The following is a 21,042-nucleotide window of genomic DNA, read 5'->3' on the forward strand; positions in this document are numbered from 1 at the left end:
CCCAGGTCCCCGGCTGGGCTGTGGGTGCCCCGTGGGCCTCCCTGCAAGGCTGCTAGGGGGGCAGCTGGCTGCTCCCAGGGCTAGTGTGACCCAGCAGATGGGAAAAAGCCTAGTGCTTTTATGACCCTGTCTCAGCAGTGACAGATCACTGCCTCTTGCCAGGGTGCGGGAGGAGGACCCCAGGGTGTGAGTGCCAGGGGGTGGCGCCATTGGGCCAGCCTGGGGGCCGCTGCACCTGCCTCTGCAGACTCCATGCTGCGGGGCAGCCGCCTAGGGAGCCAGGCACATCACGGTGATGCCGTCCTCTGGTGGGAAGGGAAGGGAAGTCTGGGTGCCCTGTGCTCTCTCCAAGTCCTCTACCTTGCCCCTCCTTCAGTATTCTTCTCTCCAGCAGAATCCACCGTTTTCTCCCCTTGCCAGCCAGACCTCCCAACGTAGACCGACCCCTGCCTTCTCGTTCCCTTTTCCCCCCCGCCTTTCTTTCTTCCCTCCACTTTCTTTTTCTTCCTCATTCTCTCTTATTCATTCATTGTCCAGAAAGCACAGGAGGATTTAATTTTCAAAATGATTACAAGGAACAAGTCCAAGAAGAACGATGAAAACCAAAGTACTCTGGCCCTTTGAGACTCGAGGTTTTCTCTCTGAAAAGACACCTACTTGGGCTGCCAAAAGACACTATTCTTTCGGGGCAGAGGCCTCAAAGCTGCCAAAAGGAGCAAATAGCTCTCCCCAGTGAACTCTTCTATTTAAGGCACGGAGGCTCATCTGGGGGAAACGCTGAGATTTGGGAAACCTTGCCTCCCCATGGGGAGTGAGCCACCTCCAGGGAAGGATTCACGGGGACCCTTCGGTGAGGTGGTCCTGCACTGTGCTCTGTTGCCTTGAGAAAAGTGCCAACGTCCTTGAAATCCAGGCACTTTGGAAACTTCTCAGAGCGTCGTGGTCTCATAACGTGAGACGGCTGAATACAGCTCACATAGACAAGGATTTAAAGTGTTTGAACTTCTCCCCCATCAAGCCGCGTCGCCATCACCTGGGAGACTCCAAGTCAGCCGCGCCCAGAAGTCCCGGATGTGAAGCCCCTCGGGGCAGGACCACCAAGTCCGAGGAGGGAGGCTGGGGCATTGAATTAAAGGACCACTGGTTTGACAAAAGCAGGAGTCGAAAGTACACGTTGGGACTCTGCCATTAATGGAGTAAAACAGCCGGGAGACACCAGCAGGTAAGAGAAAAAGTAAGGAGATGTGACATGCTGAAATTTTCTAGGTACGAACAAATACCTAGAACATTTGGGGGTTGGCATTCTTTCCCTTGCCTCTGCCTGTCCCCCCTCGCCTCCACACTTTCCGCTCTATCCCGCCTGCTCAGGCACCAGCTCACTAACAGGAACCAGCCCTGTTTGAGTCTGGGCGGGTCGGGGGTCGGGTGAGAAAGGGATCATTTCCTTAACCACGTTTTGGAGCCAAAGGCTTTTAAAGGAGCCGCTGGCTGTGAAGCATTGCTCGAGTACGCCACTAGGGGTCGCCAGCAAGTTGCTCTCAAGCCTATCATTGCCAGCTTTTTAAAACAACTGTTTTATTTATTTAAAAAAAATTTTTTTTTTTTTTTTTTACTAGTTGGAGGCTAATTACTTCACAACATTTCAGTGGGTTGTGGGAGGGGGAATCGGGATGGGGAATACATGTAACTCCATGGCTGATTCATGTCAATGTAAAACAACTGTTTTTTAAGCATCCTCTTTAGAATCCTTAAGTGTAATTCACAGGTAATAATACCTAACTTCACACGTAAGTTTTAGATTTTTTAAAGACTATAATACAACCAAGAAATCAGAACAGTATGTTATAAACTATGTATGCTTAAGCAACTACATTAGAGTCACGACGGAGTGGTTGGATGTTTGCTCCTGATCGCTGTGACTGTGGCACCTGCGTGTATAGACCAAAGTGGGGTGTTAAATCAGGGGCTTGAATACCACTAGCAGCATTGCCGCTGGTGACAGGACTTTTCTGCAGTGGTAAACAACTCATGAACAACCTGGGAAAAAGCAAGTTATCAGCACAGCCCTCAAATTTACTTACTAGATACTTTTGTATTCCTGGAAAGTCCATTCAAAAGCTATTCTTTATTTTTCTGTGGAATGGCGATAGGATCTAAGTCCAGATATTGCACGCAGGGTTTAGATGCAGGACTCCACCTACATAAATGTCCAGAGGAACATTTGAGAGTCACGTGAGAAGTAGACAACGTTGCCATTGCACAGGGTGTCAGCAGTCTACGTTCACGGGTACCCCCACCTCATTGTCACAGCAAACCCTCACCCACAGAGATGCCCACTGTGAGCCAGAGAGGACAGTGCAGCTCCCATTGAGAATCACTGGAAAGAGGAGCAAAGGCAAGAGAGGAGAGACTAAGGAATGTACTTGTAGGCTCAAGATGGGCCAAGGACCACAGTCTTCTGGCAGATGCAGCAACATGGGGCCCACGCGGGCTAGGGTGCACATGCGTCGTGTTGTCTGTTAGGGTGGCAGGGAAACAGCATTCACCCTTGGGGTCAACAAAATATTTAAATATCTAGAGATCCTTTTTAAAAATTTCTACCTGTTTATTGCTGCCAACCCATCTACCCCAGAGATGTGTGTGCTCTGGTGTGTGGCCCCATGGTTTGTAACCCACCAGGCTCCTGTGTCCATGGAATTTTCCAGGCAAGAATATTGGAGTGGACTGCCATTTCCTTCTCCTAAAAATCTTTTTAAAAAATAGATGTAATGTTCTTTTTTGGCCCCAAGTGTATTTCTGAGAATGAATCTAATGCTTCCCAAGGGGCAAAGTAGGATTATGAATCAGATCCCTGAAATGTTTGCATGTTGTTGGACCCAGAAATTTCACCTCAAGAAATTTGGTCCTTAAAAATAATAACAATAATTTGGAAGAGGTGATAGTTAGAGTATACTCAATCATTGTTTATAATTGTAAAAACAGAAAACCAGATAGTTGGGCAACAATGAGAGATCAGTGGAATAAGTTACAGCTACAGTGGAATATTAGGAGTTAAAAATCAGGTTGTTAAAATTAGAAATGAAAATGGAGAGATCACAACAGACAACACTGAAATACAAAGGATCATAAGAGACTACTACCAGCAGCTCTATGCCAATAAAATGGACAACTTGGAAGAAATGGACAAATTCTTAGAAAAGTATAACTTTCCAAAACTGAACCAGAATGAAATAGAAGATCTTAACAGACCCATCACAAGCAAGGAAATCGAAACTGTAATCAGAAATCTTCCAGCAAACAAAAGCCCAGGACCAGATGGCTTCACAGCTGAATTCTACCAAAAATTTAGCGAGGAGCTAACACCTATCTTACTCAAACTCTTCCAGAAAGTTGCAGAAGAAGGTAAACTTCCAAACTCATTCTATGAGGCCACCATCACCCTAATTTCAAAACCAGACAAAGATGCCACAAGAAAAGAAAACTACAGGCCAATATCACTGATGAACATAGATGCACAATTCCTTAACAAAGTTCTAGCAAAGAGAATCCAACAACATATTAAAAAAATCATACACCATGACCAAGTGGGCTTTATCCAGGAATGCAAGGATTCTTTAATATCCACAAATCAATGTAATACACCACATTAACAAAGTGAAAAATAAAAGCCATACGATTATCTCAATAGATGCAGAGAAAGCCTTTGACAAAATTCAACACCCATTATGATTAAAACGCTCCAGAAAGCAGGAATAGAAGGAACATACCTCAACATAATAAAAGCTGTATATGACAAACACACAGCAAGCATTACCCTCAATAGTGAAAAATTGAAAGCATTTCCCCTGAAATCAGGAACAAGACAAGGGTGCCCAGTCTCACCACTACTATTCAACATAGTGTTGGAAGTTTTGGCCACAGCAATCAGAGCAGAAAAAGAGGTAAATGCAATCCAGATAGGAAAAGAAGAAGTGAAACTCTCGCTGTTTGCAGATGACATGATCCTCTACATAGAAAACCCTAAAGACTCTTCCAGAAAATTACTAGAGCTAATCAGCGAAGATAGTAAAGTTGCAGGATATAAAATTAACACACAGAAATCCCTTGCATTCCTATACACTAACAATGAGAAAACAGAAAGAGAAATTAAGGAAACAATACCATTCACCATTGCAACAAAAAGAATAAAATACTTAGGCGTATGTCTACCTAAAGAAACAAAAGACCTATCCATAGAAAACTATAAAACACTGATGAAAGAAATCAAAGGGGACACAAACAGATGGAGAAATATACTGTGCTCAAGGACTGGAAGAATCAATATTGTCAAAATGGCTATACTACCCAACCAATCTATAGATTCAATGCAATCCCCATCAAGCTACCAACGGTATTTTTCACAGAGCTAGAACAAATAATGTCACAATTTGTATGGAAACACAAAAAACCTCGAATAGCCAAAGTAATCATGAGAAAGAAGAATGGAACTGGAGGAATCAACCTGCCTGACTTCAGACTCTACTACAAAGCCACAGTCATCGAGACACTATGGTACTGGCACAAAGACAGAAATATAAATCAATGGAACAGAATAGAAAGCCCAGAGATAAATCCACGAACCTATGGACACCTTATCTTTGACCAAGGAGGCAGGGATATACAATGGAAAAAAGACAACCTCTTTAACAAGTGGTGCTGGGAAAACTGGTCAACCACTTGTAAAAGAATGAAACTAGAACACCTTCTAACACCATACACAAAAATAAACTCAAAATGGATTAAAGATCTAAATGTAAGACCAGAAACTATAAAACTCCTAGAGGAGAACATAGGCAAAACACTCTCCGACATAAATCACAGCAGGATCCTCTATGACCCACCTCCCAGAATATTGGAAATAAAAGCAAAAAGAAACAAATGGGACCTAATGAAACTTAAAAGCTTTTGCACATCAAAGGAAACTATAAGCAAGGTGAAAAGACAGCCCTCAGATTGGGAGAAAATAATAGCAAACGAAGGAACAGACAAAGGTTTAATATAAAAAATATACAAGCAACTCCTGCAGCTCAATTCCAGAAAAAATAAATGACCCAATCAAAAAATGGGCCAAAGAACTAAACAGACATGTCTCCAAAGAAGACATACAGATGGCTAACAAACACATGAAAAGATGCTCAATATCACTCATTATCAGAGAAATGCAAATCAAAACCACAATGAGGTAACATTACATGCCATTCAGGATGGCTGCTATCCAAAAGTCTACAAACAATAAATGCTGGAGAGGGTGTGGAGAAAAGGGAACCCTCTTACACTGTTGGTGGGAATGCAAACTGTTACAGCCGCTATGGAGAACAGTGTGGAGATTTCTTAAAAAACTGGAAATAGAGCTGCCGTATGACCCAGCAATCCCACTTCTTGGCATAGACACCAAGGAAATCAGAATTGAAAAGGGGCATGTGCACCCCAATGTTCATCGCAGCACTGTTTATAATAGCCAGGATATGGAAGCAACCTAGATGTCCATCATCAGACAAATGGATAAGGAAGCTGTGGTACATATACACCATGGAAAATTACTCAGCCATTAAAAAGAATTCATTTGAATCAGTTCTAATGAGATGGGTGAAACTGGAGCCCATCATACAGAGTGAAGTAAGCCAGAAAGATAAAGACCAATACAGCATACTAACGCATATATATGGAATTTAGAAAGATGGTAACGATAACCCTATATGCAAAACAGAAAAAGAGAAACAGATGTACAGAACAGACTTTTGGACTCTGTGGGAGAAGGTGAGGGTGGGCTGTTTAGAGAGAACAGCATTGAAGCATGTATATTATCTATAGTGAAACAGATCACCAGCCCAGGCTGGATGCATGAGACAAGTGCTCGGGGATGGTGCACTGGGAAGACCCAGAAAAATCGGGTGGAGAGGGAGGTGGGAGGGGGGATCGGGATGGGGAATACATGTAAATCCATGGCTGATTCATGTCAATGATTGGCAAAAACCGCTACAATATTGTAAAGTAATTAGCCTCCAACTAATAAAAATAAATGGGAAAAAAAAAGAAACATTTATTCAGTACCTAACTTGGAGCTTTCCCTCTGTTATTTACTTAAATTTTATATTTAATTTTTTTGTTGAAGTGCAGTTGATTTACAATGTTGTGCCAATCTCTGTTTTATAACAAAGTCACTCAGTTCTATACATATAGGCATTCTTTTCTATATTCTTTTCCATTATGGCTTATCACAGGGTCCATATTGAATATAGTTCTCTGTGCTATACAGTAGGACTTTGTTGTTTCTTTTTTATTTATTAGGACTCATAGTAGGCCATAAGATGACCTCAACACATAGGTAATCAATTAATTTTTTAGCTTAGCCTCTGGATAAACCAGCATTAAATGACATGAATATGTCTTCAAGCCAGAGTCTACTGTCTGAGCCGCCAGGGAAGCCTCATATAAATACAAACATACATACATACATACACACATACATATATACATATATATATATATACACACACATACATACATACATACATATACATACACACACACACACACACATATTAACACATGCTCATGAGTCTTAACGACTGGACGACCAGGGAATTCTCTAGCTGCTACTTTCTTTTTTTTTAGTTCTATTTTTTCCACTTTTTTTTCAAAAATTAAACTTTATTTTGTATTGGACTATAGCCAGTTCACAAGGTTGTGAGTTTCAGGTGGACAGCAAAGGGTAGTTGCTATTTTCAATGAATGATGGAAAAGACAGAAACAGGAACATATGTTAAAAGAAGAAAGCTTAAAGTTGTAAGAGACATTGTTTCTAGGAAATTCTTTGTGTTTGCTCAAGTCATCTAAGCTTGTTTATCTCAGTCATTTCAAGCAGGTTTCTAATGAGCCATTGACCAGCACTCCTAAAAAGCCAATCAAAGAGCACGTCCTGCAATCAATGACTCATTAAACAAACATTCACTGAGCACCTACCATGTACCAGGTTGTGTGTTAGATACTGGGGCTACAGAGATGTGGTGTCACAGCCTGCTTTGAAGTATGGTTTAAGTGGGAGAAGGTCAACAGGCAAGAGTTCAAAGGTCTGTCAAGGGGATTCTTGGAAGACCTCTCAGAAGGGCCAGGAGCATGCCAGTTTGCAGCTGGGGTGTTTGAAAGTACCCAATAGATAACTCTCGCCAACCTGAAGTGTGAATAACTTAACAAAGATAAAACAAAGAAGTTGGCAGGTAGAGAGGAAAATGTTAACTTCACCCTTGATAGAGCTGATACTGGAGAATGTAGTGGCCCAATTGGTAAAGAATCTGCCTGCAATGCAGGAGACCTGGGTTCGATCCCCGGGTTGGGAAGATCCCTGGGAGAAGGAAATGGCAACCCACTCCAGTGCTCTTGCCTGGAGCATTTCATGGATAGACGAGGACAGGCTTCAGTCCATGGAATTGCAAAGAGTCAGGACACAGCTGTGCGACTTTCATTTTTTTTCACTTTCGTATTCCAACAAGGGAGCTTCCCAATCAGAATTAGACTGATCCACCCACCCAGCAACCAGGGACAGAGCCTGCCCCTGGAGCACTGGAAGGCAACGGTTGCTCACTGGGGCAGCTTGTACTCAGAAAGTTAGGGTTTAGACAATACATGCCCACATATTGTCTGCATGGTGTAAACGGTGTGGTGTAAATGTGTAAACGTGTATAAATGAACTTTAATCCTTAAAGTTAATCCTTAGATTAATTAATCCTTAGATTAATCCTTAGAGGTGGTTAGTTAGCATTTGAACCCACATTCCAGAGAAGTTTAAGCGCTACAAATGTCATTGTCTAAATCCATACCCAGAGGATGTTAATAAGTATGTTAGAGATAGTTCATCATTGCCAAAATGACTGGTATTTGATATGTTTGTGTGTATATATATATATATATATATTGCAAGCTACAAAGATTATACTGGCCTAACGGTCCTCACAGAAGTAAGGGAGCTCTCTGGGGTCTCTTCTATGAGAGAGTCATTCATGAAGGCTTCACCCTAATGACCTAATCACCTCCCAAAGGTCCCACTTCTTACTACCGTCACCTTGGGAATAGGTTTCAATACACAAATTTTGAGGGGGACATAGTAGGGACAGAGGATTGTAGGGTCATCTCTAATTTCAACAGGTGAGTACAATTCACAGAGAAGCATTCAATCTATAAATATTTGTTGGGCCATTAATATATAAATAGCAAATATATAGTAGTAACACTAGGTGGTAGATGGTATTTCCAAAGATAACCACCACCATTTTCCAAGGGTAAAATTCTTTTCTGTATGCTATGTATATAGTGCCCAGAAACCAGGGGCCCTGAAATATGTTTCTTATGTGCAGTAGATGATTAACTTCTGCATACACATTGCCTTTGAGAAGGGAATGGCAACCCACTCCAAGATTCTTGTCTGGAGAATCCCATAAGCACAATGCCTGGCATGTGGTCGTTTCTCAGTAAATACCTACTGAATAAATGGATAAATCTAGAAGAAGCATAATACCCCTCTGTGTTAGCTAGCCATTGCTGCATAGCAAATTGCCCCAAACGTTAGCATCTTAAAACAATGATCATTTCTTATCTCAGTTTCTGTGAGTGAAAAGTCAGAAAGCAGCCTGGCTGGGTGGTTCTGGCTCAAGCTCTCTCACAAGGTTGCAGTCGAGGTGTCAGCTAAGACTACAGTCATTCAAAGCTTGATGAGGCAAGAAGACCCCCTTCCAAAAATACTCACGAGGTTGTTGGCCAGAGTTGCCAGTTCTCTTGTCATGTTGGCTTCCTCATCGGGCTGCTCACACAGGGCAGCCGGCCTGCTCCGGAGCAGATGATGATGATGCAAAAGAAAGGCCACATTGCCCTTTATGACCAAGTCTCCACTCACCATCACTTGGGCCTTATTCTGTTCATTGGAACCAAGGCACTAAGTTCAGCCACCACTTCAGGGAAAAGGATTACAAAATATCAGAGGATCACTGGGGACCATCGTGGAGGGCTACCTACCACACCTTGTGAATTGTTAACTGACTGCAAACAGCAGCTTCCAAATGCTCAGACAGGTGTGTTCTTTGCTGTGAAAGTGGTTATAGATTGCTTATCAACCTCTCTCTCCTAGTTTGGCAAACACAGTAACACTACTACCTCTTTGCTTTTCAAATGCAAAGGGCACTTCAGCAGGTAAATGGACAGTGATAACAACTACTTTTGCACTGCAAAGATTCCAGGTTGGTTCAGACTAATTGCTTTGAGCAAGTTTTGGTCCCCATCTTTATTTAAATTAAAAAAAAATTTTTTTGGCTGCACAGGATCTGGAATCTTAGTTCCCCGGCCAGGGATTGAACCCACATCCCCTGTGCTGGAAGCACAGAGTCTTAACCACTGGACTGCCAGGGAAGTCCTATCTTTGAAGCACAAGATTGTTGTTTGCCTAGAATGGAAGTTCAGTTTGTATTTCTCAAGCCCATCTTCACCAATTCAGCAAAGCTACGTACCAGTTTGAGCATTAAAAAGAAAAACTACTAATTCTGATAGTCCATTTTATTTAAACTCTTGGTCTAAGATGACCTGTAAAAACAAGCAAAGTATTAGGTTGCTGCAAACGTAATTGCAGTTTCAGACCACGAATTTTAAATCATTATAACTAGACTCAAACACATCTTTATGAATCAAAATAGGAACCATTACAATCAACACATTTTTGCCAACGAGAAATAAGTTTGTTTATTTCTCAAGCATACAAATCTGTGCTTTGCGAAAACAGAAATCTAGACCAATGGAACAAGACAGAAGGCAAGAATATACAGTGGGGCAAAGACAACCTCTTCAATAAGTGGTTCTGGGAAAACTGGACAGCCCCATGTAAAAGAAAGAAATTAGAACACTTCTTAACACCATATACAAAGATAAACTCAAAATGTATTAAAGATCTAAGTGTAAGACCAGAGAATATAAAACTCATAGAGGAACACATAGGCAGAACACTCAATATCATAAATCAAAGCAAAATCCTCTATGATCCACCTCCTAGAGTAATGGAAATAAAAAGAAAAGTAAACAAGTGGGACCTGATAAACTGAAAAGCTTTTGCACAGCAAAGAAATCTATAAAAAAGGTGAAAAGACAACACTCAGGACGGGAGAAAATAATGGCAATTAAAACAACTGACAAAGGATTAATTTCCAGTATATACAAGCATCTCATACAACTCAATACCAGAAAAACAGCCCAATGAAAAAGGGGGAAAAAACCTAAACAGACATTTCTCCAAAGAAGACATACAGATGGCTAGAAAAGACATGAAAAGATGCTCAAAACGCTCATTATTAGAGATAGGCAAATCAAAACTACAATGAAGTATCACATCACACCAGTCAAAATGGCCCTCGTCAAAAAGTCTACAAACAGGAGAGGGTGTGGATAAACACTTGCACTGTTGGTGGGAATGTAAATTCATACAGTCACTATGGAAGATGGTATGGAGATTCCTTTAAAAATTAGAAATAAAACCACCCTAAAACCCAACAATCCCACTCGTAGGCATATACCCTGAGGAAACCAAAGTTGAAAAAGACACAGGTACCCCAATGTTCACTGCAGCACTATTTACAAGAGCTAGGACATGGAAGCAACATAGATGTCCACCAACAGATGAATGGATAAAGAAGTAGTGATACATATATACAAGGGAATATTACTCAGCCATAAAAGGAACATATTTGAGTCAGTTCCAATGAGGTAGATGAACCTAGAGCCTATTATACAGAGTGAAGAAAGTTAGAAAGAGAAAGAGAAATATCATATACTGACACATATATATGGAATCTAGAAAGATGGTACCAAAAATTTATCTCCAGGGCTGCAATGGAGAAAGAGACACAGAGAACAGACTTATGGACATGGAGAGAAGGCAGGAGAGGGTGAGATGAATGGAGAGAGTAACATGGAATCTTACATTACCATATGCAAAATAGATAGCCAAGGCAAATTTGCTGTATATCTCAGGGATCTCAAACAGGGTCTCTGTACCAACCTAGAGGGGTGGGATGGGGAGGGAGATGAGAGGGAGGTTCAAGAGGGAGGGGACATATGTATACTTAAGGCTGATTCATGTGGAGGTTTGACAGAAAACAACAAAATTCTGTAAAGCAATTATCCTTCAATTAAAAAAGAAATTTTAAAAATGAATGATTTTTAAAAAATCCGTGCTTCAGGATTTGATTAAATTCTTGGAAATCATTTTCTGCCTCCTGCTGGTTGTGGAAGCATCTCCCCCACAAAAAGTTGTCAAGATGCCTGAAGAAGTGGTGGGCGGTTGGCAAGAGGTCAGGTGAATATGGCGGATGAAGCAAAACTTTTGCACCAACATAGTATCACTATTATCAGGATTTCTGATGGAACGTGACTGGTGTTTGCCAAAGAACAAAACTTGGTTTTGCTTCAGGGAAGGGGGAAAAGTTGTTTTTTTCTCTTGGGTCTAAAAGACACACACTTTCTCACACACACAAAAATCAAAGTAAGGAAAATTAAATGCTTTTTATTAATGAACTTGCCACACAGAAATTTTGGGTGAGTTAGTCAGAGGCAAAAGTGGCCTCAGGTGAATATTTTCTAGTGGGTAAACATACATGGCCATTTGGTGGAATAGAGATAGGGGCTTTTTGTCTATTTTTAGCCCATTACATCTGCAGCCTCAGCCAGTGCCTGCACAACTGTGTTCAGTGGAAAGTCTCTTTGTGCCGAATCCAAAGCTTCAGAAGAAGCAATTAAATGTTCCTGAGCAGTAAACATGGAAAAGTGGAAAAGCAACTTTCTTCTTACAGATCATTTGAATAAAACTTGGTGTCAAAGATGACTGAAGAGAAACTTTCCCGATGATGCTGTGGGTGTGAACATTTTCATAGAGATTTTCCCTAAAACCAGTTTTGCACAATAGCTGCCAAACCTGGCCCAGATATTTCACATCAGTCTTCTGAGATGGTATCTTCACTGAGGTCAGCAGAAACTCTAGCTGAATGTTCTTAAATCCTGTACCTCCAAGACCAAATGCAACTTAGGCCTTAGGAATTTTGTAGCACCTTGGCCAGTTCTGTGTGGCTGGTAAGCTTAGCTGCCAAAAAAATGCTTTTAAATCATTTGTATGTAACAACTAGATTAAAATTTGTCCTTTGAGGTCTGCTTCCAGTTGGCATTTTGGATATCACTTAAATTGACTCTCTGCTTTTGTGCTCATATACTGGGCCATGTGGCCATGGGGCCTATTAAGCTTTTTTTAAAAAAAAACAAATTTCATTTTAGTATTGTTAAAACAGTAATAATAAAAAATGAGACTACAAGTATGCAGTGCCAAGTTAATCCAAATAGCAATTCTGATTTAGAATTGATAATGTGTAAGATCCTAATGGTAACTAGCTATTATAAACATATGTTCCATGTCAAGATAAGCTCTCAGCTACAGAAGTCTAAAAATCCTAATACTCCATCTCCTAAGGTATCAGCAAAGAGGAAAGGGATTTTTAATCTGAGAGCAGAGTAGCAACTGAGTTGCTTGTTACCAGGGGAGGAATTTGAGTCGTCACAGCAGGAAGGTTAGAGAAGGACAGCGTGTTACACAGGGTTCTATGGCTTCAGAGAACACTAACTAGTCTAAACTGTATTTTTCAAACTTTTTTCCCCCAGTCCTAAAATTCACCCAGGAGAAAGAGGCTGGTTTAACTGCAAGGAAGAGAAACTTGATCAGCCTGGAGGGCTGCTCCTAGTCGGAGACGTCGAATGGCATCGTGCTGATGACCTCCCCATTCTCATCGAGCATGCTGGTGTAGGCCCAGCGGCGGTTGCGGCGGCACGTGGGCCCGCACTTGGTGGAGTTACACTTGGGGCACGGGTAGAAGCAACCCGGGCAATCTTCATCGAGGCAATCACACAGGTCAGCCTGATTGACGAGGAGCCTGCCCTTTCCATCATACTTCTTGGCTTCGCGCTTTGGAGGAGAAACCTCACTCTTCTTTGACATTGGCTCATTCTTCTGCTGCTGCCTTATTCCAGGATTAAAGTTGGCGATCTGAGGCCCGGGGTTTCGAAATGTCAACCATTTTAACTGCCGGTCCAGCTGTTTCATTTTCTTCTCCTCCATCTCACTGGCTCTCTCAGGAGAACGTTGACGTGCAGGTCTCTCTCGCACGGAACTGCTTTTTTCTGCTTGTTCACTCATTTCTGCTCACCTGGGGACACAAACAAAGTCAGCAACCATTTGTGGTGGCTCATTCAACCATGAGGACGCTGGATCTGGTAAACGTCTTTCCAGAATGGGCCTGTTAAGTTTTCACTTCAAACCTGGATTAAGTGGATAGAAGCAAGTTTCTCAGCACCAACAAATCTTTGGACAAAAGTGCTTTTACCAGATAGTTTTTCCTCCTTTACTTCACCATCTCTTTTTTCTATCACATGTTTAAATAACCATTCATGTTTGCAGAGACTAGTACTTCTCAAACATTAATGTGCATATGAATCATGAAACTTCTTGTTAAAAACTAGATTATGATTCAGTTAGGACTGGGGTGGGGCCAGAGAGTCTATCTTTCTAATGTATGCCCAGATTGTACTGATACTGCTAATTCCAAACCTACTTTGAGTCTCAAGGGCCTAGACCTAAACCAATAGCGATCAGGGGCAAAAATTGCTTTGCTTTAACAGAAATCCAGTTATTCTTCTTAGGTGAGTGGCCCTAGGATAAAAAAACAACAGTTTTTTATGTAAAGATTCTCTTTCTCTCTGCAATGCTCCCCCCCCCAACACCCCCACACAAGGCAAACTCTTGACTTTTCCTCCCGCTAAATTGGTTTGAACAAAGAAAACACAGTTTGGACCACTTCAGATCAATAAACATATTCCCTGTTTCTAATGACTGTAGTAAGTAATGGAAATCGGATAGTCATTTTAGCAATTGCCTTTTCTCTTTAAAACGTCAGCACATTAGCTGTGGTTTATTTCGTTTGAAGTGACCTCCACTTCTCAGGAAACACTCTACAAGCTACTTTAAGGTAATTAATCATATTGAATTAGTGATTGGTTTTTAAAAGGCTTTCTAAAGTCAGTACACTCTCAAGGACTCTCAGTGTCATTTCACCTCTCTCCATGTCTCATTGTCTCCATGGGTATGTCTCGTCCCTCACCACTCCCCTCCATCTCTCTGTTTCTCTCCTAATTGGCCCACGTCCTACAGACTCCACAAACTTCCCAAACTACTAATAATTTAGAGTAGAGAGGCAGAGGACGCCCATTTCTTTAAGGATGGTCTGCCTAGCTTCAAGAAGCAAACTGGCTAAAAGTGAGAGAGACAGAGGATGGGGCATCAGCTGTGAGAAGATCACCATACTAGAGAAAAAATTCCCTTTGCTTCTCATTGGAGAGTTTCAAGCAATTCCAGAAGACTGGCCACACTCTGTTTGATACATACTACTAATTTCACACAACAGGTTCCCTTTTAGGTCTTCCTTGTCACTTGAAGAATGTAGTATCTACAGAGAGGGAAAAGCAAATGATTCCTCTAAGTCTCTCTCTTCAATTGGATTTATTTGCCAGGATCTTGTTGACTAAATACCCAGGACAGAAATAATACAGTTTCATAATTTCTATCTAAGTTACTCCAATATCTTGGCAAGTCTAGAACATTTAGTTTTTTCATTACTCTTATTCTTTGAGTTCTAATTTCATGGTTAACTACTCATCTTACTTTTTTGGGGGAAAAAAAAGGGGTAGCAGCTATCTTTGTGCTACATTGCCCTAGGCAGAGGCGCCTCAGGCATCACACTGCCAGGGATCAGACACTAGCACTGTCTTCACCACTGTCTGACTTTAACTTAAGATGACTTCAGTTGCTTCACCTCAGTTTCCTCATCTGAACGTGGGGATAATAAAAGTACCTTCTCTATGGGTATGCCCTAAATTAGGTGCAGTTAGAACTTCAAAGATGATATAAGACCAGGTTTCTGCCCGCAAAGGTTTGGCAATCTCCACTGGAGAGATCAATTATCTGTAGCTCACTGCAAGGACAGGTAATGGTGCTCCAGTTCAGATTCAGAGAACCCTATGGGGGGTGGGGTTCATAATAATCAAATATCAATAGAGGCATCCCTATTTAGAACTAACCTTGATATCATTTTTCTGCGCCACCCCCCTCCCCCGAGTTTAGTGAGTTGCTCAGTCACTTAGTTCTGTCCAAGTCTTTGCAACCGCATGAAGTACAGCCCTTCAGGCTCCTCTGTCCATTTTCCAGGCAAGAATATTGGAGTGGGTTGCCAGTCCCTCTCCAGAACTAAGTTTTACATCTTAAAGAATTCTGGTTCATTCCCATAATGGGAAAAAACAGTGAGTGTGTGCATTTGCAAATCTGCCACCATAATACAGTCTAAAACCACTATTTTTTTTCATTCATTCAACAAATACTGATGAAGAGTATATCATATACCCTAGGAATTGTGCCCTATTTATTGCAGTAACAATTGCACACACAAGTCCAGAGTCCTTCAAGCAGTGGCCTTTACAAGACTGAATAAATTGGGGTAAAAATCTTTCACTCTTCAATTAAGCAAAATATCTGTGTAGGCCAATTTTAAGGCACAGTATTTGTTTTAGAAACAGGCATCAAGACTGGTAGAGAAACTCAAAGGTTAGTTATGAATACCTGTGAACCAAACACAAAACTGATTCTCAATACCTTTACAGTAAAAGCAGAGTTTGTTGCCTGTCTGAATGTTCCAATGTTGTTCCACTGATATTCCTTTTATTTTTAGAGTATTAACAGTTAGTAAAAGAAAACAGAATCAGATTACAATGAGACCTTTTACTGCAGGAGCACTGTAATAACCCAATTTGCTGGATACTGCAAGTAAAATCAGCAGGCAACTGAACAGATGTGGCCATTTTATGTTCAGCTATAGCACACTCAACCTTTGACATGAGATGTGTTTGTGAACCAGAAATGGTAGCTTAAACCCCAGGGCCTCTTAAACCCTTGACCTCTCTCAAACATGTTGGGAGGATATATTCAGGCAAACAGTTTAGGGAAATTCAAAATAGAAATAAATGCTTGGTGAATGTATTTGGACCCTTGACATTCCAACCCTGTTGGTCAGGAAAGATCTTGGTATTTTCACAGGGAACTCTTTATTCTGTTAAAATCACTTTGAAGGTAACATTACTTTTTTCTTGTCACTCAACAATTTATTTACTTGTCATAAAATACAGTGAAAAAACTCTGAGCCCAACCACATAAAAGTCTTAAATGCATGAGCTCTATCATTATCTTTCTTACCATAGTTCTGTTAGTCCTTAAATTTCATGGTGTTGAAAATATCCTTTTTGTGTTTCTTTTCTGGATTGTTCTCCCTCTGAGCAATGGTTACTAGAATCTTTTAGATTGACATGTATTTGCTAATTGGATTAAAGGCGAGATAATGGAAGACTTTTTTCCCCAACTATCTGGGTGATATTCTTAATCTGGAAAACAGATGTTTCAACATCTTTTTGCATCTTTGTGTTCATGATTACAGTAAGGTTTCAGAATATTCCAAATGATTCAAATTCACTTTCCACATTGTTGGAAGCAGGAAGCCATTAAGATGAAACCCTTTAAACTTACATGTAACAGGAGGTGAAAGAAGGTAGAAAATGGAGGGAGGAGTCCGTAAGACTTGTTCTTGGTTGATGTTTTTTATACTTCTCTCAGCTCTCAAAACTGCCTTTTTGCTTAATTCATTTATTGAAGCAGTTGATGCTTTTTCTTATCCCACTCACATAGGTTAAAAATGTTAAAATATACTTACTAAGTGTAAGATGAAAGATAATCCTGATTTAGGTGGTTACACTACTTTCACCAAAGACAGTCCTTTTACCTAAAACGCATAAAAAGGCAGTTTGTCATCTGTTCATTAGGGGGAAAATGTGTTAAATGTAACACACAAATAAAATCTCCTGTCCTTCACAATAATTGTGTCTCTTAACTTTCATCTTTCATCTAAAAATGTTTATACGCGTTTTGTAGGCCATTGGTATTTGAGAAAATGGGAGGAAAATGGTTATTACTGAAATAGTCTTAATGAAAAATAGTTTCAAATGTTTAAATTATGTTAAAAAAAAAAAGAGGGAAGGGGGCAAAAGAAATCTTATTTCAGGAGTACCGTGGCTGAGGGTTTCAACAAATTTAGTCTTTTTAAAAAACTTTCAAAAAATAAAAATAAAAAAACCTTCAGTAATAGTAATAATGAAAGAGATCCTTTTCATTTAACAGCAAGAATGATTAATTTGGCATTATAAAAACTTCACATTTTCCATAACTGATACATGGAATCTAAGATGTATGGGAACTCTGTCTATATTTGATGTTATACAAAAGCCTTGATGTATAGAGAAGTGGAAATTCTTGGGTCCTCCACCCAGAAATTCCAATTCATTAAGTCTGCGGGGTTGCCTGTGACTCTGCATTTTTAACAAACAGTCGGAGCTGATTCTGATGTTGGCGGTCCAGGGACCACACCTGGAGAAGGGTGGTTGTGTAACTCTTCTGAGACTGTAACAGAGCCCAGCTCTGCCTGCCATCCTCTGCTCACACAACTGTTGCGAAATATCCCTCAACAAAGATCTTTAGGGAGATGGCTTTCATACAGTTTGATATCTTGAGATACATTCTGAGTGATCCTCAGTCCTAACAGTTAAACCCCTTTGATTAATTCACTATACTCCTCCTGAAATTAGTGAACATACGAGGGTGTATCTGGTAACTGTCTACAACCACACTACATATTTGGCCAGAACCCTCTGGTTAATAGTGGTGGGGCTGCCTATTCACCTAGATTTGAAATACAAATGAAATATTAGAATTCAAATGAAGGATTCTTAGCCTACCACCATTATATACTGGGCTTCCCTGGTGGGTCAGAGGTTAAAGCGTCTGCCTGCAATGCGGGAGACCTGGGTTCGATCCCTGGGTCGGGAAGATGCCCTGGAGAAAGAAATGGCAACCCACTCCAGTACTCTTGCCTGGAGAATCCCATGGATGGAGGAGCCTGGTAGGCTACAGTCCACAGGGTTGCAAAGAGTCGGACACGACTGAGGGACTTCACTTTATTATATACCGGAGAAGAGATGATGTCATTTGGAGCAAATCATAAGAGACAATGCCCATACATTAAAAAGTTATTGAAAGGGTAAAGAGAAGGGGTTGAATTTAGACAAAGATCTGGTTATTTTGACAACTGGTATATAGTATAGTATGTTTTGCTGAATTTCACCAGCCATTGCTACTGTTTATCTTCCTAAATAAAATTAGATGTGTTCCTGCAAGCAGAATTCAAGAAGGCTTCTGGTGAATTCTAGACTGTCTCTGAGTAGTGTGTCCCTCATCACAAATACCTGGACTGGGGGAGGATCCAGAAAGCTCCACGCCCACAGAACTGCTTTTCTCTGCCTGAAGGAGTGCTGGACCAGTTCTATAAAGGAGGCCAGACAAGAGCTTACAAATGAGGCACAAGGTACAGTTCCTACGGGATCCAACTATTTATTTCTTCCCTCCTTACCCACCCTTCTTTTCTCCTCTGTTGACACCCTACAGAAGGAAAGTGTGGAAGAATGTATTATTTGTTCATAATTTTTCCTTCTATTCCCTGTATCGTGCCATAGTTTCACTAGGTAGATTATACTTCTCCATCCCATTGACCTTGAAATTCGCCATGTGACGTGTTCGGGCTAAGGGAAAATGGGCACAAGTGATCATTAATGAGTTCTGTGCTGAGATATTAAAGGGCATTGCAAATTTCTGCTAAGTTCTTCTTGTATTTCTGTCATCTGTCATGAGAAGTGCATACCCCAGGAAGCTGCTGACTGCAAAATGAGACACATATGAACAGATCTCAGTTTGATTCACAGCCTTAAGAAGAGCTGCCATAAGTGACCCACAGACACATGAGGAAGAACATCAATGGTATCTTAGTAAACCATTAAGATTTAGGGGTGGGGTGTTTGCTATGCAGCAGCATCATAGCCTTAGCCGAATAACACACGAGGATAAGTGCCATTTACTTGGGACTCACACCTTGCCAAGCACCGCTAACATTAGCTCCTTTAATCTACAAAATTTCCTTCTGAGATCTGCTAATGCTTCCATCTTTCATGAAACATTTGCTCAGAGAAGGCAAGGACTCACAGCTAACAAGTGGCTAAGCCAGAAACTCAAATTCACATGTGCCCACGTTCAAATATTGTGTTGGCCAAAAAGTTCATTTGGGTTTCTTGTAACATTTCATGGAAAAAGCAAAATGAACTTTTTGGCCAACCCAATACAATGATTGTTCCATGGCTTTTTCCTATTTTTCGTGCAGTTGAAACCACAGGTGATAGCAACAACCACCACATAAAACACAATTTCACTCTTTTATGAAGGGCACTGTCCTGGGTCTTCTTTGAATCCAATTACTAATTAGGATACTTAAGTTCTGTTTTGTTCTGCTCTAGATTGAATCATAGCCCATGAGATTTGAAATGGTAAGTGTTCAGCTCAGAGAGTATTGTGCATTAGAAACCACAGGAAGGCTTAAAATAGATTGGAATATTCTGAGGTTATAGGTAGGAGAGAAAATTGTACCAGATAAAAACCAGTTGAGCCAGTGTTTTGAGCTTTTCTTGACTAAACCAGGCAGACTCCATAGAAACTACTCAGGATCCTCCCTGTGTCCCCACTGCAAGAGATGATCATTCAGAAAGCACCGCCAGTATTGTTGCAGTGACGCTCAGAAGGAAATATTTCCCATTTCTGGCTGCACATTAGAATCACTTGGAGACCTTGAGGAAAAAAGACATCTGGGCCCTGCTGACAAGCAAACTCAATTGACAGTTCTGAGTGAGAAGCTGAGCCTGTTTTTTTTTTTTTTTTTTTGGCGGGGGGAATGTAAATTTTTTAAAGTTCCCCAGGTGATTCTATTTTCTTTGACCACACTGAGTAGTGTGCGGGATACTACTTCCCAGATCAGGGAACAAACCCTGGCCACTCCCCCACCCCCAAGTGCAGTGGAAGCGTGGAGTCCCACCCACTGGACCACCCGGGAAGTCCCCCCAGGTGACTCTCATAGGCAGCCAGAGTTGCGACCCACTAAGCTACACTGATGGCTCAGATGGTAAAGAATCTGCCTGTGATGCCAGAGACCTGGGTTCAATCCCTGGGCTGAGGAGATTCCCCTGGAGAAGAGTGTGGTAACCCTCTCCAGTATTCTTGCCTGGAGAATTCCATGGACAGAGGAGCCTGGTGGCCTACAGTCCATGGGGTTACAAAGAGTTGGACACAAGTGAGCGGCTAAACACAGTGCAAGCTGTAATAGGGGATGGGCTTCCCTGGGGGCTCAGTGGTAAAGAATCCACCTGCTAATGCAGGAGGTGGGGGTTCCATCCCTGGGTTGGGAAGATCCCCTGGAGGAGGGCATGGCAACCCACTTCAGCATTCTTGCCTGGAGAATCCCATGGACAGAGGAGCCTGGTGCTCTACAGTCCACGAGGTTGCAAAGAGACACGATGGAGCGACTCAACAACAACAACAAAAGCTAGAAGATGGACACAAAAAATGTATTTGCTGATTTGCTGATATTTCACATTAAAAGCCAATTCTAGTCAGTGACTCACTCATGGAGACCGGAGTGTCAGCTTTGCATGTCTTTGAACTTCCCACCTACTCTCCTATCATCATTCTTTACCATTTCTCTTTCCTCCGTGGAATATTTACTGAATCTATAGTTATTTACTGAAAGCCACATCCATGTTAATTCCTAAAGTGGTGTTTGCCAAGGGTTAGACTGTTAAAGTTTATAGAGTTTGTAAAGAATTCACTAAAACTGTTATCTGCTAACTTAAAGAGGAGAGATGTCAGTGGCTTCATTAGCCAAATAAATAAAGCCCCAACTGTCATTTATAGTGGTTGTATACATGGTTCATACTCTCCCATGACTATTTTGGGGCACTGCC

General features: G+C 41.2%; 1 pseudogene; it reads right to left on the bottom strand.

Moving 5' to 3' along the window:
* Positions 1–12,793: 12,793 nt before the first annotated feature.
* LOC136154121 (ARL14 effector protein-like pseudogene) lies at positions 12,794–13,369 on the bottom strand (annotated as a pseudogene).
* Between the last annotated feature and the right edge of the window lie 7,673 nt (positions 13,370–21,042).

Source organism: Muntiacus reevesi, chromosome X (genome assembly GCF_963930625.1).
Source record: "Muntiacus reevesi chromosome X, mMunRee1.1, whole genome shotgun sequence".
Classification (NCBI taxonomy): Eukaryota; Metazoa; Chordata; class Mammalia; order Artiodactyla; family Cervidae; genus Muntiacus; species Muntiacus reevesi.